Raw genomic sequence first — 17,029 nt, 5'->3', positions numbered from 1 at the left:
AAAATCTGAACAGCAGTGCTCTGTCTGGAGGGAATTTTAGTATTGCTTGTGGAGGATATTCAGGGAGACAGCAATAAAAACACAACAAGTAGACTGAAGTTTGTAAATTAATTTAGCAATTGCTATGACAAAACTACAGGCATAGAACTAGCTAATAAAATGTGTCAATCATATAACCTTTAAATAAAAGTGCAAGAGAGCAGTTATTGTAGACTTTAATGGTGCTGCAATATTTAATCTTTTCTTCCAGTCATGACCTTGTATCATAATCCCAGGTGGTTTTTCCAGTGAAAGAGAACTTATTACAACTATAAAACTGTCATATATTTCCAATGTCTTTCTTTCTCTTTTACCTTTGTATTGAACATTTTCCAATTTTAAAATTAAGATAATATGATAATAAAACCATTAGGGTTTTGTAGGTAGATGGAAGTACATATGTTTAGACAGAAAATATCAACAAAATCTTAAATTTTCCACAGACTATATTGAATATGGTTTCCTCTGGATATAGATAAGAAACAGATATCTATTTTGAAATATGAATAACTCCCCAAATTGATTAAATTCTGCAGAATATTGATTTAATCATTTAACAAAACAAATACAAACATTTGCTTTGTTTTTACTTCAATAAAACCTATAGAAACAAGAATTAAGTTATGTCCTGATCATTTCTTTCAATCTAAATTAAGCTTTCATATTTCTTACAATAGATACTATAATTATAACACAGGAAACAAGATAAATGTCCTTCCACCTGCAAATCATTATGCTTTAAAATAAAGCCCTATCAAGATAAAAATCAAATATTTACAATAGTTTTAACAATACCAAATACTCATACACACATAAGCAGATACATATTCACACATAAACAAATGTACATATAAAAGAAACATACATCTTAAGAAAAATCTTGGAAAATTTTGATTAGTAGAGAGAAGTAATTGTTTTATGGAATTTTTTTAAATACCAAAATGTATGTCATATCCTTTAGAAAGCTTTATTTTTCAACTCTGAATCTCTGAATTTCAGGGTTTGAGAAGTAAATGCCTTTAATGCCTTTTTAAGTAAAGGCTTAGATCCAATTACATACCTTGTGCATGAGTTGTCTCTATCATATTGACATCAGAGATCAACCTGCTTTTCCTGATCCAGGGCATCCCAGGGCCACATGTTTCATCTTTGTCCCAACTCTGAATGTTGTGCAATTTTCCACTGAAGTATGCCTCCTTCTCTACATTCTTTATATTAACTAGATTACCACCTTGTCACAGCTGTTGCTGAATGTCCATCCTTTTTATAATAGACATTAAGCTAAAGATAGTTAATATATATCCTAAGTTGCGGAACTAGAAAGCAAGACTGCTATCTGTTCTTTGCTGGGTTTATTATCCATACACCACTTTAGTAGCTATGATTGAAAAGTGTAATAATATGCACGTCTCTGGTTGTTGGATTGCAATATGTATGATATATATATAATATATTTGCATATATATCACATATATGTTTGTGTGTACATACATATACATCATATATAAATGTCTGTGTGTGTATATATATATCAATCCTCTCTATATATTTATTTTTATTTAGTTTAAATGTAAGTGTACATTTCTATGATACATCATCTGTATATTGCATTTGTGTGCCCACCATCCAAAGTCAAATCAACTTCTATCACCATGTGTTTGGCCCCCTTCACTCTTTGCTACCCATCCTAATCCCTTCTCTCTGGTAACCACCAGACTGTTGTCTGTGTCTGTGAGTTTCAGTTTTAGTTCCCACATATGAGTGAAATTATATGGTTCTTAGCTTTTTTAGACTGACATATTTTGCTTAGCTTAATATTCTCAAGGTCCATCCATGTTGTCGCAAATGGCAGTATTTCATCTTTTCTTATGGCTGAGTAGTATCCCATTGTATATATGTGCCACATCTTCTTTATCCAATCATCTAGCGAAGGACACTTTGGTTGTCTCCATGTCTTGACCACCGTGAATAATGCTGCAATGAACACAGGGATGCATCTATGTTTGCAAATAAATGTTTTTGAGTTTTTTAGGTAGATAGCCAGAAAAGGGATTGCTGGGTCATATGCTAACTCTATTCTTAATTTTTTGAAGAATCTCCATACTGTTTTCCATAGTGGCTGTACCAGTTTACACGCCCACCAGCAGTGAATAAGGGTCTTATTTCTCCACAACCTCTCCAACACTTGATATACTTGCCTTATTGATAATAGCTATTCTAATAGATGTAAGATGGTATCTCACTGTAGTTTTGATTTGTAGTTCCCTAATAGCTAGTGAAGTTGAGCATCTTTTCATATATCTGTTGGTCATTTGTGTGTCTTCTTGGGAGAAGCATCTGTTCAGGTCCTCTGCCCATTTTTTAATTGAATTGTTTGTTATTTGGTATTGAGTTGTACAAGTTCTTTATGTATTTTGGATATTAACTCCTTGTCACAGCCATTTGCAAATATCTTCTTCCATTCAGTTGGTTGGTCGCCTTTTTGTTTTGTTGGCACTTTTTTTTGCCTTACAGAAGCTTTTTAGTTTGATACAGTCCCACGGAATCTCTGCTCCTCCCAGCTGAAGGGGGTGGCAGCCACAGCCTGATTCCACCCCTCTGCGGGCTGAGCCCCACCATGAGCTCCCAGCTGCTCATCTGTGGCTCATCTCAGTGTTTCTCCCTTCTCACATTCCTGGTTTGCTCCCACTTGCCCACTTTTAGATGTTCTAATTGGTTTTTTTAAATTTATCTTTATTCTTGAAAGTATTACAGATGTCCCTTCCCCCCACCCCCATTGACCTCCTCCACCCCACACGCATCCCCTCCCAGGCCATGACAATTATTTTTAACCTCACTCTGCCTCAGCTTTCTCAAGTATATAAAAAATAATGTTATTGATACCCAACTCAGGGTTATTAACAAGGCACAATATGCTAATATATGAAAAATGACACTCAGAATAATGCCTGGCACAGGGAAATCTCTCAGTAAATGTTAGGTTTTATTCTCCTTTAATTTATCTTATATTGATATTTTCCTTTGTGGTTTTCAAAGCATTTCCTTAAATACCATCATGTGTGATAGAGGGAGACAGGAGTATTTCCTCTACTTAAAATATGATGAAATGTTACTTTGTGAATATGTGTTCTGTTTCTTCTTCAAAAAGAAAGTATCTAAGTCACTGGAGATAAAGGAAGAGAGTGATTGAAGAAGATTGCACTAGGGAAAGGCATTTACATTTCATATCCAAGAAAAAAAACAAGGATGTGCTAGCTCACAATAAAGAAAACATGCCTGGCTGGCGTGGCTCAGCAGTTGAGCATTGACCTAAGATCCAGGAGACCGAGGTTTGATTCCCGGTCAGGGCACATGCCTGGGGTTGCAGACTCGATCCCCAGCAGGGGGCATGCAGGAGGCAGCCGATCAATGACTCTCTCATCATGGATATTTTTTTCTCTCTCTCCCTCTCCCTTCCTGTCTCTGAAATCAATAAAGATATATTTTTTTAAAAAAACAAAAGCAAAGAAAATATGTCTGCTTCCCAATAATAATGAAAATCTGACAGAGACCCATATCTAGTAAGTTGGACAAAAACCTATACATCCAAAATGTGGGGTCTCTAGTCATAAAATATCACAGCGGGAAGGAGATATGTGAAGCCACATTGCCTACGTATAGACTGGTTATGCAAGCTCTCTGTACGCAGGTTACTTGTTTGTTGCTGTTGTTGTTTTATGTCTCTACTTCCTTTATCTACATAGTGAAAGAATAATAAGGTTCTATGAGAATTAAGTAAACATTTGTAAAGTGTGTGGAATAGCAGCTGGCATATCATAAACCCTACTTCTGCTTTTGTTAAGGTGAAGAGGAAACTGGTCAATAAGTGTTTGGATGAGTTTTCAGTTTATTTCACTATTTGAGTCAAGGAATGTGGACATGTAGACAATTGAGAGATCTTTGGACAAAAAAGTCACAATAATTAGTGTGACTAAACATAATTTGTAGAACGTATTAAACAATATAGATTCCCACACTTTGCTCCTCAGATTTTCTAATTCAGAGGAATGTGGTCTGATTCAGGAATCTGCATACACTAAACAGTTTTCATCCAGGAGGTAGAGCTAATGATGTTTTGAGAAAAGTTGCTGTGAAATAGTGGAACCAAGTTGTACAAGTTTAAGTCACTGTTTTTATTTCTATTGTTTCCTCTCCTTCACTACACCTGGGATTTATTTTTGCAACAGGAAAGCTGAAAATTAAAACATTCTGGCTGCTACAGAAAACATCTCTCTTTTCTCTCTCGATGTGATCAAGTGGCTTTCAATTCTGGATTTTTGCCAGCTCTGTTTAGCAGAGGGGAAATCTGACCGTGAATACAATCGAGAAATACTTAGGAGGGAGGTATCCCTCTTCCTTTCACACTGAGAAATACAAATGTGACCTCTTCCAATTACAGATGATGTGGAAAATGGCTTTATAGCTTCACAATTGATAAAGAGCAAAAGGAAGTACAACTGGATGTGCTGCTGCGGAGACGGGCAGCCCCTAATCGTGAGCCACACAGGCTGCCCCAAGTCCGGCTGAACTACAAACTGCAGGCAATTCTTTGAAAACGAGTTGTTGATTCTGAGTTTCGAAAATCTGCTTCTATGTCTGTAGCACCTCTAGCCAATGAATTTCTGTAAAATCTCATAGCAAATATATTTGCTTGAACAGTACTTCTGGAATTATTTGAAACATAGGACAAACTTGTGGCATAAAATCATTTGAAGGGTCTTTGTTGCCCATAGATATTATAAAACACCTGCAACATTAAATTTTAACTGCATATAACATTTGGAAACTTGTGTCATAAAAATATACTGACCTTGCCCGGCCGGCCATTTCTCAGCAGTTGAGCATCAACCTAGGATCCTGGAGATGGCAATTCGATTCCCAGTCAGGGCACATGCTGGGGTTGAGGGCTCGATCCCCAGTCAGGGGGCCTGCAGGAGGCAGCCGATCAATGACCACTCTCTCATCACAGATGTTTCTATCTCTATCTCTATCTCTATCTCTATCTCTATCTCTATCTCTATCTCTATCTCTATCTCTATCTCTATCTCTATCTCTATCTCTATCTCTCTCTATCTCTATCTCTATCTCTCTATCATCTCTATCTCTATCTCTATCTATCATCTATCTCTATCTATCTCTATCATCTATCTCTATCATCTCTATCTCTATCATCTCTATCTATCTCTATCTCTCTCTCCCTCTCCCTTCCTCTCTCTGAAATCAATAAAAGATATATAAAATATATATATATAAAATATATATATTAAATATATATATGTTCACCTTTATATGCTGAATCTGGAATTCAGAGCTTTTCATGATTCAATTCTCATAGATTTCCTGTTCTGAGACTCCCCTCTTAAATGTGCTCATTTTTCTCTTCTCCAGGAACTATCATTTCCTACAATGGCCAGTGACTTAGGGACTTGTGCTGTTATCTAATGAGTTCATCAACACAGTGTATCACATGCAAGTTATCAAATCTGTTTTTGCATACAAATCATGTTCATCCTAAACAAGCCTTTCCTCATTCCAAAGATGCAGCTTGAGAGAGATTTAACTCTTTTCTAGCGCTATCTCTGCTATTTTTCTCTCCTTTCTTCAGAACTTTTTGTTGATTTCATCACAAATGTATCACACCATTGCCATGTGCCATGTACTGATGTAGACTATGGAATTTACATTTACAAGTTCACTTTCCATAGTCACTTCCTTCCCAGGATAATTAGATCATCCATTAGAGCCTTAGCTTCTTGGGACTCCAGCCCTTCTTCCCCTTGTCAATTTCCTGATCGATTAGAAGTATTACAGTATCAAAACACAAACTGGTTCCTGTTAATTTCTGCCTATCAAAATCCTACCCATCTTATAATGCTATCATGGTTGCCATACTTTCATTCTTTAACACTTGGATCACTGAGCAAATTATATTCTTTTCACTTTGGAAAAATACAGCAACTATTGTTATTCATTATTGTCTATTGGAAATACACAATCATCCATGTTCTTTTGTTAACTCTTCTATATTATTTTTTTTCTAGCCTGGCCGGTGTGGCTCAGTGGTTGAGCATCCACCTATGATCCAGGAAGATCTCGGTTTGATTCCCAGTCAGGGCACATGCCTGGATTGCAGGCTTGATCTTCAGTAGGGGTCATGCAGGAGGGAGCCAATCAATGACTCTCATCATTGATGTTTCTAACTCTCTCTCCTTCTCCCTTCCTGTCTCTGAAATCCATAATGACATTTTTTTTTTTTTCTAAGTATGAAGTTATTTTTTTTGGTCCCCAGTTTTGCCTATGTGAGTACACAAGCAGAAAGTACATGTTTATTGAAATGATTTCTACTTACATTCGTAAGTCCTGTTATTATTTTATTTGTAGTAACTTTAATTGTGCCCTCTAAAAGTGAAAGGTGTTCTGGTACTTGAAAATAAACCACAAATACATATAGAAAATATAAGATTAATAATATGGAAAGTTAAATTTTAAAAATATCTTTTATTATTAAGAGCAGCTACTCAATCATCCTGGATCTCCATTAACAAAATGTATTCCACTTTTATGAATGAATTAAAACAATTTCTCAGTTTATAGTAGTATTAGCTTGTGATTTCACAGTTACCTATTCTCTACTGTTAATGATTATATGTGAATTGTTGAAGGGAATATTCCCAGTGTAGTTTATTATACTAATAAAGACACTTGATTTGAGTCCCCACTTAGCCATATACATGGTATGCAACCTTGGGCAAGTTACTTAACTTCTTTGAGCCTAAATGTACTACTTGGTACAAAAAGATAAATAAAATCTGGCTCATGAGAGTATTTTGAGTGTTAAGTATTTCAGTTCATGTGAAACACTTAGACACTGCAGGGTGTTCTTAAAACCAGACGTTAGCTTGTTACCAAAGGCTTACTATATGCTAATCATTGGCCAATCATTGGTCACAACAGTTCGGAAAGAGGTATTAGTTATTTAATAGATGTTTAAATGCCCATTTTTTTCTCATTCACTTATTCAACAATTATTTTTGAGCAGCTACTATATGCCTGGTGGTGTCATAGGTATAAAGTTGACAAGTAAATCTCCTGTCATTATGCAACTTATATTCTAGAGGTGGGGAGGAAGATAAATGACTGTACCAATAAAGTAGTGCCCTAATGTTGGCTAAAGAAACACACAGATAATCGTGCGGTGGCAGTGAAGGCCTGGTGGGGGAGGGGAGGAGGTTCAGGATGGAAGGGGTCAATGGGGGGGGAAAGGGGGACATCTGTAATACTTTCAACAATAAAGATAATTTTTAAAAAAACAAAACACAACACAATCAAAGGAATAAGAGGTGACCACAGGCATTCTGTAGATTGGGGGACACCTTGATTAGAAATTCGTTAATGAGAAGGAGACAGTCACGAGAAGATTTAGGTTCAGATTTTTCTAGGGAGGAAAAACAACAACAAATGCAAAAATCACTAAAAAAAAATAAAAACCTTGGTGTGTTTGAGAATCAGACAGAGATCCATGGGCTGCCGTTTAATGTGTGAGGGGCAGAGGAAGGAGAAGGAGGCAGGGGCCATCTCTGTACTGCCTTCAGGCTGTAGAAAATAAGTTTGGATTTTATTTTAAGGCAATGGAATGCCGCTGAAGGGTTTTTAAGATAGAAAAAACATAATCTGATTTGTGTGGTAAAATTTCACACTGACTGCTGTGTGGAGAATGGATTATAGGAGTGGAAATGAAGAGGCAGAGACAAGCGTTAAGAAGCGGTTCCAATATCTACATATAGCAGGATAGCGGCTTGGTTAGAAAGTCAGAGGATATATTTGGGAACATCAATTTACTTAGAAATTTCACTCCACAAGAAAAATCTCATCCTTAGTAATTTAATTAGTGCACGATGCTACTTAATGAATTACAACATGGTCCTCCTGCACAGAGTGAAAGTTTAGAAGGATGAGCAGAGTTTAAAATAGCATTCAACAACTGGTATTAGTATATCAGACTATGGCTGTATGACACCGTGTCAAATACGTAATATTTGAATGGCATAATATACAGTATTTTGTATGTTTTTTCCTTCACATGGAATGATTTATTTTCACTGTTTAAATATACTAGTGGCAGCTGCAACCAGTCTGAAAGCTGAAGCAATCCTGGAAGAATGGGAAAACAGAACTTTGAGGAAAAACCCAAAGAGGCCCACACCAAGACACATCATAATTAAAATGCCAAAGGTTAAAGACAAAGAGAGAATCTTAAAAGCAGGGAGAGAAAAGCAGTTAGTCACCTACAGGGGAGCACCCATTCGACTGTCAGCTGATTTCTCAACTGACACTTTGCAGGCCAGAAAGGAGTGGCAAGAAATATTCAAAGTGATGAAAAGCAAGGACCTACAGTCAAGATTACTCTACCCAGCAAAGCTGTCATTTAGAACTGAAGGTCAGATAAAGAGCTTCACAGATAAGAAAAAGCTAAAGGAGTTCATCACCACCAGACCAGTACTATATGAAATGTTGAAGGGTCTTCTTTAAGAAGAAGCTAATGAACAAAGTAATCTGACAAACAAATTAGACCCAGAGACACTGAAGCATGCAACAAACTGTTGTATCTCAGAGAGAAAAGGGAATGGGGGTGGGGGGTGGGAGGAGATTAACCAAAGAAGTTATATGCATATATGCATAACCCATGGACACACACAATGATGAGGTGAAGGCCTGGGGAAGGGGAGGAAGTGGGATGGAGAGAGTCAAGGTGGGAGGATGGGACACCTGTAATACTTTCAACAATAAAGATAAATTTAAAAAAAAAGAAAGAAAGAAAGAAAGAAACTGAAGCCCAGCAGGGTGTGGTTCAGTGGTTGAGTATCGACCTACGATCCAGGAGATCGAGGTTCAATTCCTGGTCAGGGCACATGCCCGGTTGCAGGCTCGATTCCCAGCAGGAGGTGTGTAGGAGGCAGCCGATCAAAGACTCTCTCATTGTTGATGTTTCTCTCTCTCTCTCCCTCTTCCTTCTTCTCTCTGGAATCAATACATATTTAAAATAAAAAAATTAAGTTTGCAGGGACAGAAAGCCACTTCTGATAGGAACAATGGTTTGGTACTGATGTTTAAATTACAAGTTTCCAAGTAATGTGCATTAAAATCCTGTTGTTTATATTCCTTTGGATATAGCATTACTAACAGCAATTGTTATTATTGTAGGCAGGAAAAAATATTCACTTTCCCATGTGTTACCTGGGAAAAAGCAGAGTTGATAGTTCCGGCTGTTTTCATAGACATTTATTAAATACCAGCACTTGACTGTGCTCTCAAGTATTTTACAATTGGCTGAGGAGACCTAGACATATAACAGAATTATTTGAATATAATATGGAAAAGGATAAAAAAAAATAGATGGCACAAAGAGTACTCCATAGCCCAGCAATAAGGCAATTGTTCCAACCACCACACTCAGGGAGGTCTTGGTAGACAAGGTGGTGCCTATGGTAACTCTTTAAAACTTAGCAAGAGTATAGCAGGTAAAGAAAAGTGTAAGGGCTTTCCTGGCAAGGGGACAGCATGAGTAATAGAAGGGTGAACTAGAAAATGTGATGAATGAAACAAAATGACAAATAATTCCATATTATGGGAGCATGGTGGGGAACTGTGAGATCTGATGCGTTGGAAGTATTTAAGGAAGAACTTGCATTCAGTGACTTTAATCTATCTGTAATAGAGCTTCTCTGAAGAACATTAAGCAGGCGAAGCCTCAAGGATACTTGAATACTATGGAGAAAATAAAAATGAAAAATTCAGATTATCATTCAGCAGTTATTAATGATTAAATAATTTAATATTAATCATGGCTATATCTACACAAAACTTGCAATATGTATATTAAACAATAATTACTAAAATATATATGTGTTAGCATATATAAACCTATATACATATATGTGTATGTATATACACATACATACATACAAATACATTTATTGAGATTATAAATAGATGCTAAACTCTGTCCCAAATTCTTTACATATCTAATTTCTGTCTCCATGTAACACTGTAGTTGATGGTCTTTTTATACTGTTTATAGGTCCCAAAGCTCTTTCTTAACTATGTAGAAAGTATAGCTGAGTGTAATTAGCTACATTTGTTCTAAATTCACTCTTTCTAAATCTAGCATTTGAAGCTCTATGCCTCATTTATTTACCAGACATTTAATAGGCAATACTTAGTATATTACTTGGCTAGGGTTTCTGTAACAAAGAACCACAAACTGGATGGGTTTGCCAGTGAAAAATCACATCAGACACAGTTAAATAAGCAAATAAGTCTTTATTCATGACTATTGCAATAAGGATGAGCGATTAAACTCAACTCTGTTGAAACAAAAGGAAAGAAAGTTTTTCAGCACTGGCGTGAGCTAGAAAAAAAGGACTGGAGGTCCATAGAGGGGAGGTCAGTCAGTGTGATTAGGACATCACCGTTTGACAGTTGGTGTTTTTACTGAATGATGACAGATTCTATTCTCCTACAGACACTGGGGGTATCAGGATCCTACCTTCCTTGATGCTTGCCTTTCAAAGAGATGGCTCCCAGGTCCTTGAGAAAGACATTCCTGGCTTATAAAACAGGCGTGAGGAGGTGAGAAGACTTACATCTCAAAGGGGTAGAGGAAGAATTTATAATCGCAAGTTTTCTAAAGTAAATGAGCTAAAATAAGGAAGCTCAGGGCCTAGAGTCAGGAAGGAATTTCTTTAAAGTGTAGTCAAGCTTAGGGTAATATTAAGGCCCTCTTGGTCAGTTTAAATAACAGAAATGTGTTGCCTCACAGTCCTAGAGGCTAGAAGTCTGAGTTCAAGGTGTCAGTAAGGTTGGTTCTCTCTGAGGGCTGTGAAGGAGACTGTTCCAGGCCACTCTCTTACCTTCTTGGTTTGCTGTTAGTCTTTGGCATTCCTTGGCTCCTGCTGCATTGCTCTGATCTCTGCCTTCATCTTCACATAGTGTTCCTCCTGTGTGCCCGTGTTCAAATATTCCCTTTTAATAAGGACACTGGTCTTATTGGATCAGGCAGCTACCCTACTTCAGTATGACTTCATCTTAACTAATGATATTGCCAACAATTCTATTTTCAATTAATGTCATATTCCGAGGTGCTGGGGGTTAGGACTTTAATCTATGAAACAATTCAACCCATAACACTTAGTATTTATGAGTTAAAGGGCACATTTAAGAGCTCAAATGGCTCCAGACATATTGAGAATTAACACTTAAATGAATTTCCACTGCAATGTAAGACTATGAATCATTTGGTTTATTTTATAAAGAACTGTAATGTTTATTATAACTGATATTTTTAATATATTTATATATATTTAATCTCTGATTAAAAAACTCTTAGTTTATTTTAGAGAGAATGCCTTCCAATAAATATTCAATATTAACTGCTAGAGTAAAAATTTCCCCATTATGTCTAAAAATAGAGAGTAATCAGTTTTCTCCTGCCATATATTTAATATTTTCATTTTGAATATATTAATATAAGGTGCCTTAAAACTTCCATGACTAGATTTTTACAGGATTTTGGCATATGCAATTAAATTGCAATTAATGCATGTGAGGTTCATTTCCAATTAAAAATGTAGTCAATAAAGAAAAAAAAGTAATTTTCCTAGATGTAGTTTTCTTAGCCTAATCTAAGTAATATGGATTAGTAAGGCGATGCCTAATTTATTTCACTATAAATAAGTATATCTCCATATAAATATTTTTATCTTGCTATTTTGAGTTCACACAGGTTTTATAAAAGGTGTGAGTTGTTCTCTTATCTGTAACTACAATAAAAAGCTATTGCCTAAACCTGTTTTATCTTTCTCTTCTTTATCTCTAAGGGATACTCAAGTTCAACTGGTGACCCTAGAGGAACAAGGAGATGATGGAACAATGGGAAGCAGAACAGGAGGGTGTGATTGATTATGTCAACAACAAAAGAGAACGTGAAGAAAAAGCTAAGAACAGAACAAAGCAGTAAAAGACATCTCAGACAACATGGTAAGTGAAAACCGTTTTTATAGGAAGTTAAACCGAGTGGAAAGAAAGGAAGTTTTTGATAAAGAAAATAGCTTTCTCGCCCTGGCCAGTTTGGCTCAGTGGTTAGAGCATCGGCCCTTGGACTAGAGGGCCCTGGGTTTGATTCCAGCCAAGAGCACGTACCTTCATTGCAGGCTCGATCCCTGGCCCTGTGGGAGGCAACCAATGGATGTGTCACTCTCACATTGATGTTTTTTTTTCTCTCTCTCTCTCTCTGTCCCTTCCACTCTCCCTGAAAAGCAATGGGGGGAAAAATATTCGCAGATGAGAATTAAAAAAAGAAAAGAAAAGAAAATAGCTTTCTCAAGTTTCTTAGAAACAAGAAGAAAAAGTAAAATATCACTCATATGTAAAATTTAATGAACTAAACTACCAAGCAAAATAGAGACAGATTCATAGAGAACAGGCAGACAGCTCTGGTGGAGCGAAAGGGGGAGAGGGGTTGAGGGATTGAGCAAAAAAGGGAAAAAGAGAGAACTCAGGGACATGAACAACAGTGTGATGGTTGTGGTGTGGAGGTGGAAGAGGGCATAGAGGGGATAAATGGTGATAAAAAAAATGAAATAAAATAAAAACTAATAATAATTTTAAACCACCAGAGGTAGTATCCTAATGGAGACTAAGAAACACAGGCTATATTTTTAGAAATCATTAGAGATTATTTTTCAACTCTACATTTCCTTTAACCTTGAAAAACATATTACATTAAATAAGTTAATTAATTAATTAATTAGTTAATTTAAAAATAGCAATAGTCATGCAATGTTATAACCTGTTTTTGTTTTGTTTTGCATGGAGTAACATGCTTATACCTAAATAAAGTTTCCTATAAATAACTTAATTTAGCCCAGCAGGGCGTGGCTCAGCAGTTGAGCGTTGACCTGGGATCCAGGCGATCAGGGTTCAATTCCCGGTCAGGGCACATGCCCGGCCGGGTTGCGGGCTCCATCAATGACTCTCTCATCATTGATGTTTCTGTCTCTCTCTCTCCCCCTCTCCTTTCCTTTCTCTGAAATCAATAAAGATATATTTAAAAAAATAAAATAAAATAACTTAATTTAAAATGACTGAAATAAAAGAGTCTTGACTGAAAAACAGTTGATCTTAAGAGGAAAGGGAGTTTAATTCCAGATTACTTCAAGCCATGAGTAGAAAGTGAATGGAATAATCTTCTAGAAGGAGGAAAAAAAGCAGGCCAGTGGATTTTGTTCACTGTTTTTTAATTTAATTTATTGGGGTGACATTGGTTAATAAATTATATAGGTTTCTGGGGTACATTCTATAATATATCATCTGTAGACTAAATTATGTGTTCACTACCCCAAGTCAAGTCTCCTTCCATCACCACTTACCCCCCTTACCTTCCCCACACCCTCTGCCCTTTTTCCCTCTGGTAATCACCATACTGTTGTCTGTGAGGGTTTTGTTTGTTTGTTTTTGCTTAATTCCTTCACCTTTTCACTCAGCTCCACCTACACTCTCTTCTCTGAAAGCTGTCAATCTTTTCTCTGTATCTATAAGTCTGTTTCTATTTTGTTGACTCTTGTATTGAAGTTTAAAGTATTTGTTTCAAGGTTTCTAACCAAAGTCCTTTGCTAAAAGAAATTAAAATATAGGCTGATTCCTGGCTATGGCTTAACATTAACTTTCCTTAAGGTGTATCTTTTTTTTATCGATATGGTATAAACAAATTAGACTTTCACTGCATTATCTTTTGTGACTATCTGAAAATGCTTATAGTATACTACTTGAAAGGTTAATAAAGACAGTGAATAAAGAAAAGTTGAATTTATTTAAGGAAAAGGGGATGGGGATATCCAAAGGGAAGGGCTACACAGCACTGAGCCAAAGGGTATTGGGTCCATGATGGTATGATGGTAGCAAAATATACTTAGGACAGTGAAACAAGGAAGGTGCATAGAAAAAGTAATTGGAGAGCCCAGGCTGGGCTGCTTTGGCTCACTGAGAAGTCAGAGAGAGACGGGGGCCTTGGGGACAGGTTCAGGGGGTAAGCCTGGGATGAGCTGCTGCTGCCCATTGCTCCCCTGGTTACAAGTCTCCTGGGGTCACCTGGAAAGGAAGAAGGAGGAAGGAGATGGTACTGAGGTACTCCCCTGGTGGGTCCGTTGTCCTGAGTATATTTATCTCTCTTGCTGGTGGAAATCTGAGGGGAGGTCTCAGGGGAGGGTCCTAATAGAATATTCATCAGCTTTCCAGGTATGCTCTTTCAGGGTCCTGGTCTCCACTGATCAGTTGGTGCCAGGGCAGAGGGTCATTTGTCAATGTAGCTCGTCCTGAGGCAGCCACAGCATCACTTGTCTGGTTTTGCTGCTTTTCTGGGCCTGGAGCTGAAATACAACTGAGGCCTAGATGTTATCTTTAGGGAGGAAATGCTCAGGGGATCTAAAACCCCATGACCAATGATATACTAGGGGAGAATAGATTACCCTGGAGACAAGGTTCTTATTTTCCCAGTTTTTCCCCTTGCTAGGCATCCAGGGCTTTCTGCCCTAGTGAGTTTCTGTACCTGGCCCATGTCCTTGCTCTGCTCATGTCTGTCTAACACTACTCTGTACTTAAAGGGCTACCTGGATTGTTTATACCACATTAGACCCTGTGCTTTTTCTCTAAAGTCTCTTGATCTTTCTAAATTTTGTAAAATATTTTAGAAAAATAATTAAACTGTTGCTCTATCATTCACCATGGGTTTTGTGGATGAAAGTTTTGCTTTACTTTGAAATTATCTGGTCTGGATAGAGATACATATTTATGTATGGTGCCTATGTTATTTCAGTGTAAGTAATTATATCTCCATGTAAACATTTTTGTGTTTTCCTTGCTATTCTGAGGGTACACAGGTTTTTATGTGTACATATGTGGAGTGTGTGTGTGTGTGTGTGTGTGTGTGTGTGTGTGGCAGTTGCTTAACTAAGCAAATATTTGGAGTTATAAATATTTAGGTAAGCATTAATTAACTGATGACATGAAACATCTGAGACCACGAGCACTTGTGAAACAGCAGCAGATGGAACTACTTTGTAGTTACTGTGAATAATAGTGTAAATCCTCCTTGGGTAAACTGAGGATCAGCAGAAGCTATTTTCTAAAATATTTACTTATGATAACCTGAACTTTGTATAAATGAAGAGAATTTAATGGCAGCTTTTAGGCTTTGAAGTGGGTGATTTTTTCCCCGTAGACTACTGTATGTTAAATGTGTTACACTTTTTTTCTTAAGCTGTATAGTATAAACAAGGCACTATGGAACAAATAACTATTGTACTTGATTTCCTACAAACTGTAACAGTAGAGATAGTTTTGAGAGAGAAAAACATAGGATTTTTCAAATGTAGAACTGAGTTGAGGTTCAAAATTTTGAGACTGCTGTAACTTGTCACATCACAATAAAACAAAACCCATTAACTATAGTATATCAACTAGACAACTTGTTCTTATGATACTCTTAAGAAGGGTAACACAATTTCATGGAGTGTTTTGCTTTTATGAATATTTTATAGTTTGACTTTAATCATATCTCTTTTTAAAAAACAAAAATATATCTTTATTGATTTCAGAGAGAGGAAGGGAGAGAGAGAGACAGAGAAACATCAATGATGAGAGTCTTCATTGATCGGCTGCCTCCTGCACACCCCCTGCTGGGGATCTAGCCCACAACCTGGGCATGTGCCATGACCAGGAATTGAACCTCGATCTCCTGGATGCTAGGTCAATGCTAAACTGCTGAACCATGCCTGCCGGGCTTAATCAAATCTCTTGCTTTATCACCTGTAATTGTTTACAACAGTATGTGATTGAACCAGATAACAATCTCTTGAGATGCCTTGTTAAGGATAGGCATCTCTGGTGGTGGAGTGTATTTTTATGATTGAGCTGGTCATAGGCCTTGCTACCATGTAAATATTGATGTGTACATATGGAAACACATCATCCTATTATGATAGTCAAATATATCTTTTGATTTCCTTATCCTCTTCCTTTGTTCCAGTTATTCTTTCTGCTTTGATAGGACTTTTATCCCTCCCAATCCATACTTTTCTAAGTGAACTCATTTTGTAGCCCATTAATACTTCTCTAAGGATCATATCACTTGTTGAATAAACAGATAAAAAATAAAATTGTTTTCTTTCTCTCATATACCACAAATCAGTAAGACTTTGATGCTATAACTGATGGAATTATACATTTTTTTCAAAATTGCTATTATATGATGGGAGATAAATACTCTTCTTTTTTTTTTAATTTGAAATTTATATTTATTGTTGAAAGTATTACAAATGTCCTCCTCTTTCCCTCATTAATCTCCTCCACCCTCCACCCCTCTCCCCAGGCCTTCACCCCACTATTGTCTATGTCCATAGGTTATGCATATAAGTATATATTTTCTTATGTCAATCTCTCCCACCCCCACCCCCACCCCCCACCCCCACCTTTCCTATGAAATTCGTCTGTCTGTTTCATGGTTCTATGTCTCTGGATCTATTTTGTTCATTAGATTCCACATATGAGTAAGATCATGTGACACTTGTCTTTCTCTGACTGGCTTATTTTGCTCAGAATAATACTCTCCAGGTCCCACCATGCTGTCTCAAAGGGTAAGGGATCCTTTGTTTTTACAGCTGCATAGTATTCCATTGTGTAAATATCCGAGAAGACATACTTGATATGATTTCAATCTTATTGGACTTGTAGAGGTTTGTTTTGTGTCCTGACATGTGGTCTATCTTTGAGAATGTCCCATGTGCACTTGAGGAGAATGTCTATTCTACAACTTTGGAGTAGAATGTTCTGTAAATGTCAATTAAATCCATCTGACCTAGTGTGTCATTTAGAGTCACTGTTTCTTTGTTGATTTTTT

At 36.8% G+C, this 17,029-nt stretch overlaps 1 long non-coding RNA gene across 1 annotated transcript in view; it reads left to right on the top strand.

The window, feature by feature from the left end:
• Window positions 1-10,600: 10,600 nt before the first annotated feature.
• LOC308552391 overlaps window positions 10,601-17,029 on the top strand; it is a 49,798-nt gene continuing 43,369 nt past the window's right edge. Inside the window, exons 1-2 of the long non-coding RNA XR_013998125.1 lie at window positions 10,601-10,707; window positions 11,955-12,114. This is a non-coding gene — a long non-coding RNA (uncharacterized lncRNA). The remainder of the gene's footprint in view (window positions 10,708-11,954; window positions 12,115-17,029) is intronic.

Source organism: Miniopterus schreibersii, assembly GCF_964146895.1.
Source record: "Miniopterus schreibersii genome assembly, chromosome: 2".
NCBI lineage: Eukaryota > Metazoa > Chordata > Mammalia > Chiroptera > Miniopteridae > Miniopterus > Miniopterus schreibersii.
This window is presented reverse-complemented; position numbering and strand designations above follow the sequence as displayed.